Source organism: Papio anubis, chromosome 2 (genome assembly GCF_008728515.1).
Source record: "Papio anubis isolate 15944 chromosome 2, Panubis1.0, whole genome shotgun sequence".
Taxonomy (NCBI): domain Eukaryota; kingdom Metazoa; phylum Chordata; class Mammalia; order Primates; family Cercopithecidae; genus Papio; species Papio anubis.
The window spans coordinates 770,958-788,685 of record NC_044977.1 but is presented as its reverse complement, the minus strand read 5'-3'; the positions used below and the strand labels follow the sequence as shown (position 1 = coordinate 788,685).

At 39.1% G+C, this 17,728-nt stretch overlaps 1 protein-coding gene and 1 pseudogene across 5 annotated transcripts in view; both read right to left on the bottom strand.

The window, feature by feature from the left end:
* The window catches only part of ROBO2 (roundabout guidance receptor 2), a 1,748,812-nt gene that overhangs the window by 1,124,958 nt on the left and 606,126 nt on the right, over positions 1-17,728 (bottom strand). The window lies entirely within an intron of this gene.
* LOC108583914 lies at positions 13,368-14,925 on the bottom strand (annotated as a pseudogene). The gene is made up of 2 exons (XR_004181995.1): positions 14,807-14,925; positions 13,368-14,593 (listed from the first exon to the last, which is right to left on the bottom strand). The product of XR_004181995.1 is annotated as a lipopolysaccharide-induced tumor necrosis factor-alpha factor pseudogene (transcript).

Genomic DNA, 17,728 nt, shown 5'->3' with positions numbered 1-17,728 from the left:
AGGATCACTTTCACTTGCAAGACGTAGTGAGACAAGAGGGGGTTTTGGATATTCAATCTCTATGGAGGTCAACCAAATAATAAATTATGATAGAGAACTAGGAAAGAAGGAGCTAAATTACGACAGGGGTTCTGACATCCAATTCTACAGAGATCAACCAAAGAATAAAATTCAGATAGAGAACTATAAGAAGGAGCTAAATTACTGAGATGAGAGGGGGTTCTGGACATCCAATCTCTACAGAGGTCAACCAAAGAATAAATTATGATAGAGAACTAGGAAAGAAGGAGCTAAATTACTGAGATGAGAGGGGGTTCTGGACGTCCAATCTCTACAGAGGTCAACCAAAGAATAAATTATGACAGAGAACTAGGGAAGAAGGAGCTAAGTTACTGAGACGAAAGGGGGTTTTCGGATGTTCCGTCTGTACGGAGGTCAACCAAAGAATAAATTATGATAGAGAACTAGGGAAGAAGGTATGGCATGATGTAGGATGTTGTCATCACACAAGAGAGAGAAAATAGTTTTTTACTCTGAGCTGGAGATGCAGGAGCAGTTCAGAGGAACACTGCTGGGATTGGGCTGCTGCCTGTCTGCCTGGTAATAGAGTCAATGTCTTCCAATTCCAAGGCCTACATCAAGGCAGGGAAGTCTGAGTGAGAACTTAAAATGAGACAAATCAGGAGAATCCAAAATCATGTGTAGCTTCTGTTCTTTTTTCCAGCTGGGAGTCCAGGGGAAAATTACTTTGTAAGAAATCCTACATCTTTATAGAATTGCCATCGGCACTGACACGTAGCCCTGTGTGCACTCTGGATAAGCGGTAGTCATGATGACCAAAGTAAGGTAGATACACAGGTGCAGGCCTCTTGAGGCATAAAGAGGGCCCTGGAATGGTGTTTCCAGTTTATCTGTGGCCAGAAGGTGGCATGTGGGAAACCTAGATGATAGAGTGTCTGCCAAAGTGCTAAAAGGACACAGAACAGAAGATCCTTGGACCAGGAGAGGAGAGAGGAAGTGAGCAGATCTGACACAGAAAGACAAAAGCAGGGATCATGGACCAGTTACACCAATAGTGGATACTAGCAATAATCTGAAAATTATGGAAATAAGCCACCTCCACATATCTTAGCACCATGGTATTAAGTAAGTCTTCCCTGTGTTAAGATGCTGCAGGGGAAAATAGAAGAGGGAGAAGGGGAATAAGATTTGAACTGATGGATTTAACTGAAAGACAGACAACATGCTTTACTCTAGAAACCCATTGATATCTTAAATTATCAAGATCAAGCTTTTTCTTTCCATTAGTAGTATGAATGGGAAGTTGACTAATTGTATAGAAAAGAAAATAATTTTAATTATAAATAAGAATAACAAACATCATCTCATTGAATACACATTTCCACAATAATTCACACATTTTAGAAACAAAAGGCATCTCATTTTTATTTCATTATATGTCACAGTGCAGACCTTTCTCAGTGGAGTTTAGATCTGTGTACATTATTATTATTATTGGCATCATTATTATTGTTATCTTTTTTTTAGAAAGAGAAGTTGAGAAGAGGAATACCGTCCTTGCCTCTCACTTAACCACAGCAGCAGGCAGGGGACCCAAATACTCCAATCCTACCTGGAATACATTCAGGGCAATGACATGCTTTCTTTCAAAAGAGCTGTCAACAATTTTACCTTTCTCATTCTCTCTTGAACCCATTTCAGACACGGTTTTTCCCACCACCACACTATAGAAACTGTTCTTATCAAGGTCACCAATGACCTTCATGCTGTAAATTCACTGTTAATTCTCCCACCTCTTCCTACTTGGCCTATTGGGAATAAGAGACTGTGGACCTTTCCTTGAAATACTTTTTCCATTTAGCTTTCAGGATACTGCACTTTTTGTTGTGCCTCTGCCTCTAACTGCTGCATCTCAGTATCTCCAGTTGTTTCTTCTCATTTCCGTAATCTGTACAAGTAGAAGTACCCTAGGCTTCAGTCCTAGGAACTCTTATGTTTTCTCTCCTTCTTCCCTTGGTGATCACATCTGGTCTCATAGATTTAAATACCATCTATATGCTAATGAGAAATCTACATATGCAGCCTAATCTGTCTCTTGAACTCCAGAATTTATAAGTCCAACTATCTGCTTGATTTTTCCAGTTGGATGTCCAATAGGTGTCTTACATGTAACAAGTCCAGTTCTGAACTCTCTATCTTTCCTATCTAATCTCTTCCTGCAGCTTGTTCAACTCAGTTGTCAACTAATTCCTCCCAGTTGTTCAGGCAAACCACTTGGAGACATCCTTGATCCCTGTTTCTCTCCGACACCACATTTAATCATCAGGAGAGTCTATTATATATATTCAAAATATTCATTATCTAACCGCTTGCTACTACCTTCAGTTCTACCCACCTTGTCCAAGCCACTGTCATCTTTCCTGGGTTATTGTAATTGTTCGTAAATGTGGCCTCCACCAGCTCTTGCCTCTCTGTACATCTCATGCTGAACCTCAGGCACAGGGCCCCCACTAAAGGTAGGAATGTTACGTCACTCCTCTGCTCAAAACTTTCTCTTTAATTTTGCAGTAAAAATGAGGCCTTGAGTTTACTACCCTATTTCCAATGATTTCAACAATCAGGGCCTGCACTCAGTAGACAGTCACTAAATATGTGTTGTATGAGTTAAGAATGAAGAAATAAAATTTCATATTATTATTCAAAGTAAGAGCTAAGGTCCTTATGGTGAGCTACGAGGCTTTCACATTCTGCACCCTACACCCCCATTTCACCTCTACCCTCTTTCCTGCTTCTTCCTTACGGCTAGACAGGGTCTTCCCCAAATCTAACAGGCACACTCTGGCCTCAGCACTGGAAGACTTGCCATTCCTTTTGTCTGACATGATTTTCCACAAGATCGCTCATGGCCCTCGTGCTGTCTGTCTTTGGTAAAAGTTTTTATGAATCCTTTCCTGACCATCTGATCTAAAACTAACACTCACCTGGTGTTCTCTTTTCTGCTTTATTTTCTACATAACATAACATTTATCATTATGTAATGTGCTATATGTTTTCCTTATTTTTAAATAAAATCTCCTCCCCAAATTCTTGAATATAAATGTTGGCGCGTATTTTTTTTTTAATCTCGTTTGTTTATTTATTTTCTCTTAATGCCTAGAAAGGTAGTATCTGGCATATAGTAGGCATTCACAAACTTGTGTTGATTTAATGAGTTAATCAAGCCAAATAATGTGAAGAAGGCCTGGTTTGGGTCACTGAGGAGCAGCATATGGAAAAGAATAAATTAGAAAGTTTGCAATATGAAATGGAATTAAATATGCTCAGATACTACTCCTGACATTGCCACTAATGGACTGTATCATCTTAAAGTATTTCTTGTACTTGAAAAATTTCAATGGCCTCATCTTCAGATAAAAATTAAGATAATCCATAAGATCCCTTGCATGTCTGATTTTTTAAAAATATTAATGATAGATTTTATAGTCTATTCTTTGGTCCCATTTAAGAAAACAGACATTTGTATAATTATTTAACTCTTACGTATTTTTATCAGTCTGGCTTTTGTGAGGATTACATGCATTATACCATTTTTTCAAGCCTTTTTTTCTCCAAAATGTAAACAATAACAAAAGAGAAAGTTTATAAATTTTGCTGTTAAACTTTCCAAAGTAATGATGACATGAAATAGAAAACTAAAATTCCACACACACACATAGAGCTGAAATTTATCAGAAAAAATATATAAAGCAATTTCCTTTTCCAGGCATTTTTCTCCCAGCTGGTCTAACAACATACATCATTGTGGCTTCTAAATTTTAATTTACAAGGAACAAATATGGTAGTTTTATAGGCTTCTGGCCATTGGAAAATCACTGATTGCAAGGCCTGTCTCCTCAGAAACAAATCAAAAGGTGACATATTCTGTTAACTTCCCATTATACATTCATAACATCATCTTTCAGTTCGGTGTCATAAAGAATTTATGTAGGACACTAATCATGCAAGACCACTAAATTGTTCTCATTTCAGTGATAATTGTTTACTCTTATAAATGGTTTGTGTTGAGTTGCAACAATTCAGCTGAATAAAATATATCTTTACCAGCCTGCACTGGGAAACAAAATTAACGTATAGATAGTGGAACCAAACTGATTATATAATACGATTATTAGAAAAAACTAAAATTGTATAGAGCTCTTCTCTTTTCTTTTTTCTTTTTTTTTTTTTGAGACTGAGTCTGGCTCTGTCGCCCCGGCTGGAGTGCGGTGGCGCGATCTCAGCTCACTGCAAGCTCCGCCCCCGGGTTCACGCCATTCTCCTGCCTCCGCCTCCCGAGGAGCTGGGACCACAGGCGCCGCCACCGCGCCCGGCTAGTTTTTTGTATTTTTTAGTAGAGACGGGGTTTCACCGTGTTCGCCAGGATGGTCTCGATCTCCTGACCTCGTGATCCGCCCGTCTCGGCCTCCCAAAGTGCTGGGATTACAGGCTTGAGCCACCGCGCCCGGCCCAGAGCTCTTCTCTTTTCAATGACAAGAGCCAATGACAGGATAATTCTGCCACCTTCAATAAAATGAATCTTGAAAAACAAAATGAAACAAAACAACAACATCACGTAGAATCAATAAACATGTAAAAACAAACCCTGTCTAATATCTATATGACATTGTTGACCCTGAAATCAGGTAAAATGTCTTGTAAAGGAAACATAATGCACCTTGCTAGTCAATGAAGCTAAACTTAATTAAAGGGGTGTCAATCATTTGCTGGGAACAACAGAAAACAAAACCTACCGTTAAATTTATTCAGTATGGCCTTGTGAAATGTGCATGAGAACTCTAAGTCTTATGATCTGACTGTTAACCCTGCCCCACTATGCTTCTGTAACCTTAAGATTGATGCCCAACCTTCTCTTGTCTCAGTTTTCTCATCTGTAAAATGAACGAGTTAGACTCCCTCATCCTGTAGGTTTGTCCTAATGTCAACATTTTATAAGTCTATGTGGGAACTCAGCTAATCAAGACCTGTTTTTTCCTTTAAAGCAATGATTTGAATGACTTGTCATCTGTTTTTAGATTTCTCCACTGCCTACTGAATAAAATAAGAATAGGATCAATTTGAGACAGCCCTTTCAGCCCAAGGGTGCCATAACTAATGGTACTGTCTGTTTCTGCTTTCTAAATGGAATCCTACTATATACATTTTTTTCTGCGGTAAAGTGTCTACTTTATGAGCATAATAAATAGCAATCGCCCTTTAATGGCAACTTTAGCTGTGACCATTATGGCACAATTTAAGTGCTTAAAAACACTAATGGGAGTGATACAATGTTAATTATACTATGACTATGAAGGCTGCTGTACACAAGAACTCCTGCAAAATTAAGTAAAACCCTGGTTAATTCTAATTACAGTCTGTCTAGAGGAGATAAGAGAAATTAAGCACCTCTTTTTTGAGTGCATTCCTAATATAACAGCACAATTTGGCCACATTGGTTGAGAAAACATTTCAAGTGACTCAGAAAGTAGGATTCTGAAATAAAAGAATTTTTTTCCGTTTAAATAAGAAAGGAAGAAAGATGAATTACTTATACAGAAAATGCATCTTGACCTGAAACAATGCTTACGTTCTCGCCTTAAAGCCTAAGGTAACCCACTTTTAAAGAGCTCATTCATTAATCTGTCAGAAACAAAACAATATCATAGAGGTTTTCCTTATTTTAAAATGTGTTTTATACACTATTTAGAATAAATATATTCAAAAAACAAAACCACGAAGATCATCCTTCATCTTATCATCTGTGGAAAAATTGAAAACCAATTTTTCAATATTTATTTCAATTATTTTTGATTCTTTCCAAAATGTCTTGTCACTTCCTCTCTTTCCTCTTTTTCTTTCTACCATTTATTGAATGCATTCTATGTACTGGAAGCTCTATGTACTAGAGCTAGATATTTTTAAAAATGGGTAAAACAATTTTGCTGCCCTTAAGGGGTTTAGAGTCTAACAGAGAAAAACAAACTTGTAAAAGCAAAACAACGGTTTTGTTTACACCTCAGTATCTGTTATTAGATATACATGTTTCTTTCCTTGTCTTCCAGTGTAATCTTTTTCCTGTGAATTCCCTTGCTTTCCTTATTATAAATTGCTTTGCATAGATCTCTAACTCATGGGATCTTTATGAATCCAAAGTGAGGAGAAGAAATCAATTATTTGATTTATCTGATTTTATTATTATTATTTTTTTTAGAAATAAGAGGGTCATAGGTTTTTAAGAAAACCCCCTGCTGGAAAGCCTGGCACATTTCAAAGTGCTACCATTTGAAAAGTGAGGGAACAACATTTCATAAATAATGAAAACAATTGTCTGGCAGTCTACAATTTCCAATACATACATTATTTTAATGGATCAAAAACCAAACACAGTAGTATAAGGGTAAGAGAAATCAACGCATTTTTAATGAATAAAAATGATAACTGATGGAAATCATTGAATTCCACTGAAAAATGTCCCATAATCTCTAAATTATAGGTATTAGGAGAGTAACCCAAACCATTAGAGTAAGTATCTGGGTGCTTAAAAATCGTCTCCCTCACCTTAAAGCATTTATTATCTATCTATAAGGGACCTTCTGATTTGTCAGTGCATCTAGATTTAAGTGGCCCATCGGGTATATATCCAACACCTGCCTTGGAAGGTTATTTCTCATTTTAGCAGTGCCACTTTTACAGCATTAGAGTAGCTTCAATGACATTTAATCTGCACTCCCTTTGAGCAATAATCATATCATTACTCTTTAGCAAATGTTTCCAAATAGAGGATATTTTGTACACTCTTATAGTATATGGAGATCCTCAGCCTCACCTGCTGCCCAGTCAAATGAAACATAAACAGGATTTGTACGTAAATTCACAAGCTCATTAACATCTGTTATGGTCATTTTCTAAAATTTGTGTTGCTTATGTAACGATTACATCATTGGAATCATTCATTTTATATTTTCAGCCTCTTCCGTACTGACTACAGCATTTACTATTGAGCATTGCCAGCATTTCTCACGGAGCTTGCTTATCCCTCTATTAGGCTGTTGTTCAGTAGGAGCCTTGTTCCCATCACCAGAAAAGAGATATAAACAGTATTAGTAAGACTTCAACCTTGGACATAACTTTATTTTCTTCAGATTTTTCTCTGATATGTGAAGACACTACACACACACACACACACAAACACACACACACACACAGAGCATATTCACTTACCACTTCCTCCCCATCTTTATTCACTTGAAATCATTGTTTTCCAGATTGTTTCTTCCCATTAATAAACAATTATTTTTGCCATTTGCCTGATTTTTTTCCCATATGAAAATACAACATTGGAATCATTCATCTTATATTTTCAGCCTTTTCCTTAATAACTACAGCATTTACTATTGAGCATTGCCAGCATTTCTCACAGAGCTTGCTTATCCCTCTCTTAGGCTGTTATTCAGTAGGAGCCTTCTTCCCATCACCGGAAAAGAGATATAAAAATAAACAACTTAAAGAAAGTATGAAGACTGAAAGAACTGTGCGGAGATAATGACAGAATGTGGAAGCAGCACATCTGGTGTGTTGGAGAGTGAAAAACCACAGGAATGAGCTCTATCCAGAAGTGGAATGTGGCATCAGAGAAGCTTGAGATGCAGCTGTGGAGATGGCAGGTGGCTGACACTAACTCTCTGTGTGACCTTGGGCTAGCCACTAAGTTTACCTAGTACTAAGTTTCTTGTTTCATGTCTAAAACAAAGAGTTTAGTACCCTCAAAAGGTATTTCCAGAGGAAGGTACAGAGGAAAAGGGCAGAAAATTCAAGACATGTCCAAGTAACAGAAGAAAGGCAAAAATGAGACCAAATTAAAGACAGAATGGGAAAGTCGATTAAAAGCCTGGACTTCATTCTGTAAGCGACTAGGCATCATCAAAAATCCATCCTACAAATAAAAGTATTAATCATTTGGTCTTCTCCTTTAGACAGGCATATCACACACTCACACAGAAAAAATGGGACAATTTTCGTAGAATAAGTACATTATTCTCTCCCAAGCTTCTGTAAAGACTAAACAAACTTAAGATATTTGGAGCTGACCCTCTTTAAAGGAAAAAGAGACCAAAATTCTCCACTTGCAGTAGTAGCTGTAGGTTAGGTCTAGAATATATATATGTATATATAAAATATGTTGTATATATTATATATAGTCTATATATGTATAAAGTTATATATATGAAACTTTAATTATATAATTATTATATTGTTATAATGATAAAGTATATAATATATACAGGTATCTATATCTATCTCTCTATATATAAATCATTACATATAACATAAGCTAATATGGAAATGAGGGGGATATGACCTCTAGCCTCCATTTGATGGTACTCAGTTTAGTTCATTTCAGGACAAAATTGGAGGCAGAGATTTAGGGCAAGAGAAAAACAATTGATAATCAATTCTTGCAGCTCACTAGTTTTACTTACGCTAATAAGTAGTACAGTGAATGTAGCATAGATAGATGAATTGCTGCAGGAAAATGCAGACAAATCATTCAGTGGAATCTTAGTTCAATATCCCAGGAAGGTAAATTGTTTGTCTAAACTCATAGTTTCCTTTGGATTGTTGGATTCAGGGTGATTTTTAACTTGTTATTTCTGTACTTAAAAACACCATGTAGTTCTCCATGAATTTAGAACTTCTATATAAAGAAGAAAAGAACTTGTCTGTTTGTATTTTCAAACTTGACATTTTGCTTTTCAAATTAATTTTTACACATACTGCCTTGTTCTCATTTTTGGTCAGCTGTATTTTATTGGATTGATGAAGAAAGATGGAGAGTGACAGACAGACACATGGGCAAACAGTTGGAGTTAGGAAATAAGCAGTGGGGTGAATAATCCCCAAACATAGGGTAATTGCAAGGAAAATTTCATTTGGCTCTTGAATACACACAATGAGTTCTAGAGAATAGATTTACTTCTCTAATTACTCTATGTTGTACTTGGGCCAATGCTGAAATGATTTCACATTCCCTGGGCATATACCAACTGTTGAGGTGAGGAGGGGCCCATAAACATACTGGATACAGAGGGAAAAACATTTTTTTGCACACCACACACAATGCAAAATGCTATTCTTAGAGCGTTGTCTGTATTGTTACAAAACTAGTTGATTTCTTTAATTTAGATGAAGGATTGCACAAAGTTCTTGAAAAACAAAAACATAAATCAAGTTGATTTATTTATTCTGATTTGATCACCCAAACAGCTAACTTCAAGCCACATATAGACGCACATATAGTCAGAGTGAAATATATGGCCATGTGGCTTATAAACATTGATCACCTTTCCTAGTTTATATATAAAAAATTGAAATTGAGTTATATTTAATATACAAATACCATATTTATCATAACTCTATAAGAATAATATAAACTTAGAAAGAAGATATACTTCTGAAGGTCAATTCTAAAAAGAAGTGCAGACAAAGAAGGCAAGGAACAAAAGAAAATATATATATTAGGCTAGAGTTTTTCCACCCTTTACTTTGCAATGAATATGGTGGTTATCTAGAGACACTTCACCATTATTTAACCCATATTTAACAGAACGATATAGGCATTGCTATTTTTCCATTGAGAAAGTTGAGGCTTGCAGAGTTTGATGAGGTTATCGTAAACATGATAGAGATTTAGTAAGTAAAATATTTCAAATTTGGACCCAGATAAATCTGTTTTCAAAACTTGCTTCTGCTATTCCCGCCCTTTCCCCCATTCCTGCCCTTTCCCCCATTCCTGCCCTTTCCCCCATTCCTGCCCTTTCCCCTATTCCTGCCCTTTCCCCTATTCCTGCCCTTTCCCCATTCCTGCCCTTTCCCCCATTCCTGCCCTTTCCCCTATTCCTGCCCTTTCCCCTATTCCTGCCCTTTCCCCAATTCCTGCCCTTTCCCCTATTCCTGTCCCACCTCCCCGCCTCTGCTGTCCTCCTGGGCCTTGTCAATGGTTGGTGACAATGACTCACTGGAATGACCTGCTGACTGGGGCCTCCACTGGAATCACGCCGTGCAGAAGGCACTTGCTGGGCGGGGCAAGGTGGCTCACGCCTGTAATCCCAGCACTTTGGGAGGCCGAGGTAGGTGGATCACTTGAAGCCAGGAGTTTGAGACCAGCTTGGCCAACATGGCAAATCACCGTCTATACTAAAAATACAAAAATTAGCCAGGCGTGGTGATCCATGCCTGTAGTCCCAGCTACTTGGTAGGCTGAGGTGGGTGAATCGCTTGAACCCGAAAGGCAGAGGTTGCAGTGAGTTGAGGGCACACAGCTGCACTCCAACCTGAATGACAGAGGGAGCCCCTGTCTAAAAAAAAAAAAAAAGAAAGAAGCAATTGTTGCTACAACTGTTTTTTCACATCAAACTTCTGGACAAATAATATGAGAGGCACCTTTAAGAAAAAAATAATAATAAATGAAGAAGAGAATTCAATGTTTTCTATAGTATGCTGGGAACTCACTCTAAGAGACAGTTCAGTCCAGATATGAAAGGTTACATTCTGAAGCCTGATGCTAAAAATCAGAAAGGCCCTTCTTAAAATTCAATAGCGCTTTTTAAATGTTTTAAAATGTTTGGTTTGTTTTGTTTTGTCAATATGTGGACTACTACCATCCTATAATGTAGAGGTTTCTTGAGATTATTTGATTTATGTGAATTTTGCATTTAAAACACAGAGACTGATGAGAATTAGAGGCTCCAAGGTCCCACAGTGGAATAGACCAGGACTAAAATATTGGTCACATTATTGATTTGGACCTGAGTTTCTTACAGAGGAAAATGAGAAGTTGGACTAGATAACTGGTAAGATCCTTTCCAGCTGTAAAATCCAGTGACCATAAGCACTCTGATTCTCAGCCCAGTAATCTGTGTGCTCTTTATAGGATGCTATACTACTTATCACAGTTCTAGAAAGTTTTTTTTTTTTTTTTTTTTTAGATGGAGTCTAGGTTTGTCACCCAGGCTGGAGTGCAGTAGCAAATCTTGGCTCACTGCAACCTCCACCTCCCAAGTTTAAGTGACTCTCCTGCCTCAGCCTCTCAAGTAGCTGGGATTACAGGTGCCCACCACCACACCCGGCTAATTTTTGTACTTTTAGTAGAGGCAGGGATTTCACCATGTTGGCCAGGCTGGTCTCAAACTCCTGACCTCAGGTGATCCACCCGCCTCGGCCTCCAAAAGCGCTGGGATTACAGGCGTGAGCCACTGCGCCTGGCCTAGAAATCCTTCTCATGTGCTGAGGCCCAATGATGCAGCTCTTTGAGGGTTAATCGGAACGTGTAATAGAGAAAGGGAAGAAGGGAAGCAGCCACTCCCAGGTTTGGTGGAATCCACTGACACGGAGAGGGACTAAAGAGGTATTTATATTGGGATTATAAGATAATAAGGGGTCCCTATTTGAATGAGTCCTTGGGTGCTCTGAGTCTGCTCTTAGGCTTTTGGGCTGACCTACTTAATTTGTAAAATATTCGTTTCTTGATTTCCCCCCTCCATTCCAGTTGCATTGATCTTGTCAAGGGTATCAATGCATCTGAGCACTGGGAAAAGGAAAAGACTGACTCAGATCAAAGGTACTTAAACCTTAAGCCAGAAACTTTAAGAAAAAAAAAAAAAAAGGAGCCTTAAATGGAAATACATACTTTGCAATTCACTTCCTTTCCCCTCTCTATTTCTATTTTTGTCTTACATCTCTTCTAGCAAAAGGATGAGCTTCATGTCTATCATTTTGGCAGTTTCCAATGTCTTAGTATGCAAATCCCCTGGTACACAAAAGTGAGAAGGGTAAAATCTGGGACATTGTAGTATAGGCCACAATGCTAGCTATTTTCTTAGAGATGTCAAGCTAGTTTATTAAAGTTATCCCCTGACTGTCGTGTATTTACCCACCTTTAACCCTCTACCTTGCTTTGCTAGGTAATTGCAGACAGAGGGTTTGGGAAGGTTTAACCATGTACATTTTAATTAATTTCTGAAATCATCAGTACATTTTTTATACCTGTGCAAATGTCTTAATTGATATCAAGAGTCAGCAAACCCTTTTGTAAATATTTTCAGCTTGCAATTCATATTGTCCCTGTTATAACTACTCGACTCTGCTCATGTAGTAGGAACACACATAAACAAATGGATGGCTGTGCTCCAATAAAACTTTGTTCACAGAAATGTTGAACTTCTGACCATACATTTGTGCCACAGTATTAAACTATAATTATACGTTAAATATCACTGGATATGTAATAAGGTGTTGGAAACTATTCCTTCTGTCTGGATTCCTCATTCTTCGCCTTGCAGTGAAATCTTACTCAACTTTCTGAGTCCAGATCAAATATCACATCCTCTGGGAAGTTTTTCCAACCTCTTCTTCTCGTGGTCACCCCGGCTCACCAATGAGTTAGTTTTTTTTTGTTTTTTTTGTTTTTTTTACCAGGTGAACCAAAGACTTTATTTTTCAAAAGCAGGTAACACCAAAGTACTACGTGGTATCCATATTCATTGCAAAAATGGTAATTACTGGAATTTTCCAAACGTCAGATGACGTAAGGGGGATCAACAGTTACCACTATCATTTTCAACCAATATACAGATGTTTGCTCAAGGTCTAGGCTTTATTTCTACATGGTAGTATTCACATGAGTTCCCTAGGCTGAATTATTGTCAAAACAAGGACTCTTGAAGGTCGAGCCCAGCCTAGTCTTGACTTCAAAGATGACACAGCAGCCAACCTAGAATCCTGGCTTGCTGCTTGAGTCCTGGAAGTCATGTCTTCTGATGTTTTACAACAAGCCGTGTCTCTGAAAACTAAAAGCAGACTTCAGATTCCTCTGAAACAGCTCTGGTTCCCAAGTGTTCCGCACCGTGGTACCCAGAGATGCTCAAAATGTGCTTTCCCTTATCTTTCAAAACCCACTACCAGGAACCCAAGAGGGACCCCACTTGGAGAGTTCCAAGATGAAGGTGTTTAAGAACCACGTTAACCCCAAGTAAAGGCAGCGGATGAAATTATCCGTTTCTTTTCCTTGTTTTTTTTTAAGTGAGACTACCTTGGCAAATGGGAAAATGACACCAATCATATGATTAGAGAAAATTGTTTTATAAATCCTCCTCTTGAAATTATGTTCAGGCCCACACAGTAGCTTATGCCTGCAATCCCAGCACTTCGGGAGGCCAAGGCAGAAGGATCACTTGAGCCCAGGAGTTCGAGACCAGCCTGGGCAACACAGTAAGACCCCGTCTCTGTTTTTTTTGTTGTTGTTTGTTTGTTTGTTTAAAGAAAGAAATTCTGTTAAAAAGTATTTCAGACCAAAAGGAGGTCATAAAAACTGTTCATATAATTACCTATGAGAAAAAATTCCCTGTATGGAAAGGGGCACTGAAGATCTGGCACAGAGAAACAAGGGGAGACAGCGCAGTGATAAAATCCAGCCCTGGTTTTCTAGCATGCATTTATGACCTCATGGATATGTCTGTACTGGGTGTTAATAGCCCCTCTTTGTACTTAAAAATAAATTAGGAAATTAAAGTGAATCTGTGTGCTAATGAGGTCTGAAGTTACAGAATCTAAAAGCCAAGCCTGTAAAGTCTGTAAGGCAAGATCTTTATCATCAGGGATGGGAAGAGATGGATAAGATAATGGTAGGCACTAAAGGCTGGTTCAGCTGAGCTCCGGGCAGAACAGCCTCAAAAATAAGGCAACTGTGGCTTCTCAGTTTGAGGCTGCCACCAGAAAGGCCCACGGAGGCAGAAAAAAAGAGCCACTGATGGAAGATCACTGGAAGATACTCGGAGAGGGCAATGATCACAGTTAGATGGGAGGACTGAGGGTCACAGGGAGGCAGGAAACCGTTGAACTGACACTCAAGGGGAATGTCTTTGCAAGTCCTATGCACGACTCCAAGCAGCAGTTGCCGGGGTTTGGAGGTTTGTTAGTTTTGCGACATTTCCCCCCAAAAGAAGACATGAAGGTGGGCCCCCTGGAGAGGTGAGACCACCAGGGCAGAACCTCCACCAGGTGTGAAGCTTGATGAGAGGTGGAAAGGACTTCCTGCGGCACCCGGCTCCCTCCACGTCTGGCTGAGTCCTACAAAGGCTTGTAGGTGCCCACCAGAGCTCTGCAGCTGGGACAGTAACGGTCCACGTCCTGCAGGGCGTCCACGCAGAAGGGGATGAAGCAGCCGGCCCGCCACGCACCCCAGCAGGCACGGGCTCCCGCGGGACAGCCAGGTCAGAGCACCGGCGTTACAGGACAGCTGACTCACGCTCCTCTTGTTGCAGGAAGGACAACGCATTTGGACAGGACGGTCCAAAAAGGGGATGGGGTGCTGCACACAGACCGTCTGCACGGTAATTGGATTGTTACTGGGGGTGGGCGCTGGCTGGCAAAATACGAAGCAGGATTCATGCCCTTCCCTCCAGGCCCTGTCATCAGCCCCGTAGTTGGCCGAGGCATGGGAGCTGGAGGCGTGGGGTAATGACCGTTAACAGCACCGTCTCTTCACACCCGGGCGTGGGAGCTGAGGCGTGAGGTAATGACCGTTAACAGCACCGTCTCTTCACACCCGGGCGTGGGAGCTGCGTGGGGTAATGACCGTTAACAGCACCGTCTCTTCACACCCGGGCATGAGAGCTGCGTGAGGTAATGACCGTTAACAGCACCGTCTCTTCACACCCGGGCGTGGGAGCTGCGTGAGGTAATGACCGTTAACAGCACCGTCTCTTCATAGGATGGCGGTGCAGACGGCGCTGAGGAAGGCCCCGTGGCCGCCTGGCGAGGTCCTGGAACCGCCAGTTCACCGCCGCCCGCGCCGCCTGTCGAGCCGGGAGGTCAGAGTTAGTTTTATTCCCTCGGGCGTATTACTTCTTAAATAGATTTTCTATTGTGTATTATGATGAGTTTGTACGTCTTTCTACTCCAAAAAAAATTGTAGGTTTTTGAGAGAAGGATAAACTGTTATTCATCTTTGATCCCTATGGCCAAAGACTGACTGTAGCTTGTAATTAAATATGTAAGAAGTGATTGTTCGACACTATGCATCAGGAAATTTAAGTTCATTGTTTTTCTGCTTTATCAGAAAATCGGATCTTTTTAAATTCAAAGAGAACATGATGACATAAATAAAATGTGCTTCTTTATTTATTTTTAAAATAACACAAATAAAGATGTGAACTACGGCCGTAGCTATATATTTGTTTTTTGTAATATATAGGAAATTTAAAGAGGTAAAACCACCACATGAGCTGAGATAAAATACTACATTACCCAACTCGCCTTGCAGCTAGGTACTACACTATGATTCCTTCCTGGCCAATAAGAAGTGAGTGAAAAATGGTGTATGGAACTTTCAGAGACGCTTCTTAAAGAGACTTAACCCAGCTGGGAGGAGCACACTCTTGCCTTTCCTATCTTCCTCTTTCATCTGGAATGTGGAAATCATGATGTGATTATTTTACATGACACGCCTGTATCAAAACACCTCAGGTACCCCCAAAATATTATACCTACTATGTACCCACAACAATTAAAATTAATAAAAAATTTCTAAAAAAATCAAGAGTCAACTCCCAGTGGACACCTTGAAGCCAAAATACAGACAGTGCCTGGGTCCTTCAGGTCATATTGGTGCACTTCCATGCCTCTTGTGGACTGCCTTCTTAAAAAATTCTTTTATGTGTCATAATTGTTTCTGTTTTCCACTATGGAAGTCTACGGGACAATATCTCGCTGATATAGTGCTGTATGTTCCAATTCACATGAGTAATTACAATGTATTCTAAATCTTATGTCAATGTCTCTTTACTGAGTGTAGAGGAACCCCTGATGCATGATAAAGTAGTTTTTTTCTTAATATAAAAAATGAATGCCTCTGGAATGATAAACATCAGAACTTTCCAAAGTGACAATTACTAACCTTGTGTAAAATATTATTTTAAAGATAATTTAAATGTAAAATGACATGCAAAATGTGAATATGTTCTGTTCTCTGTTCTTTCCTCTCCACAAGGAGAGGAAAAGGTAGATACCCACTTTGGACAGCACTGTATGTAAGTGACTTGAAGTATGTAGTCCAACCAGGCTACTGGTTTATATCCCAGATGTGTCATTTTAACTTCAGCAAGTTACTTAAACTTTCAATGGTTTTCAATTTCGCATATATAAAACAGGAATAGCAGTATCAACCTTATCGAATTCTGGGATCATAAAATGGGTTAATTGATATAACATACTTAGGCAGTATAAACATTGTTTTACATTTAGCTATCTTTTGTTTTTTGCCACCAACTAGATTTGGGTAGAAATCCATACTCTACTACTGCCATCTATGTGACGCAGGAAAAGTCAGTTCACTTCTCTGAGGTCTCAACCTTTTCTGATCTGGAAGATGAAGAGAAAACTATCGACCTATTAGTGCCACGGTGAAGTTAATCAAGATGCATATAAAGCCACTAGGTCAGTGCCTGGCTCATAGTAAACACCTAACAAATTGTCACTCTAACTTTTTATTTTTCCTTTTAGTTACTATCAGTCTTTTTTCCTCCCTTTAAACAGGCAATTTTATTGTCAGAATGAAGTGAAATTCCTCCAATGGGCAGATGTACTCATTCAACACTCACATATATGTACAAACATGGGTAAAAGCACTGAAATATATAGTCACATGCACGCATGTCCCCAGGAAACACAGTGCTTGCAATCACACTGTGTGAAAATTTTATACCAGTTATATTAAAAGAAAGTCATATGACATAAATACATAATTTAATGCACTTAAACCTGTTTTTCTTTCAAAACTACCTAGATAAAAGTTAAACACATAATATTACTGAAAAGGGATCCCATATTCCTCATCTCCATTCTTTAACTGTGCACAATAATCTCTGTCTCTTTAGAGCAACATTCTTTTTTAAAGTAAGAAGAGAAAACCTGAACATGACATGGGGATTAAGCAATAAAACAGCTGCCTAATTACCTTCAGGGACTTGCAGATCATTCTAGAATGTCATTCTGCCCGAGAAGCTCTCCTTCTAGTAACATTTATGCTTCTTATGAACGCTGTTTTTAGGTCAGAATGCTTGTCAAATTACAGAAAATTTGATCTTAGTTCCTTCTCGAAAATTAAAAGATCAGAAAACAGAATCTCTCAGGTCTCTATTAGTTACAATATTCTATGATTTTATGATTCCTTAGAGATTCGTTTTCCTAGAAATGGTTGGGAGAGAGGATGCAAGAACAGAGAGTACACAAGAGAACACTGGTAAACTTTAAAATGGAGCAAGAGCCAAGTTCACAGTCCAATGACACATTGAGAAAAATCTTGTAATACATTGTGTCCCTTTATTGCTACTGCCTCTTTAGTAATAAACGGGAAGCTACAACTCAATACGAGAATGTGTTCGAGGTCACATTTTGAACTTCAAAGAGACTAATGAAACCTTTGCGGAAGCTCTGAAAGCTGTGGGGAAGTCATAAAAAGGATACCGTCTGCACTTTGTAGATTCATTCTTGGTGTGAACAGCAGCAGGTGTGGGCATGGAGGCAGGATGGGAGAAAAGAACAATGTGGGGGCTTCTGCTGCAGAGGGTCTTCTCACAGGTTTCTGTTGCTCAGAGAGTCCCAGTTATATTTTCCT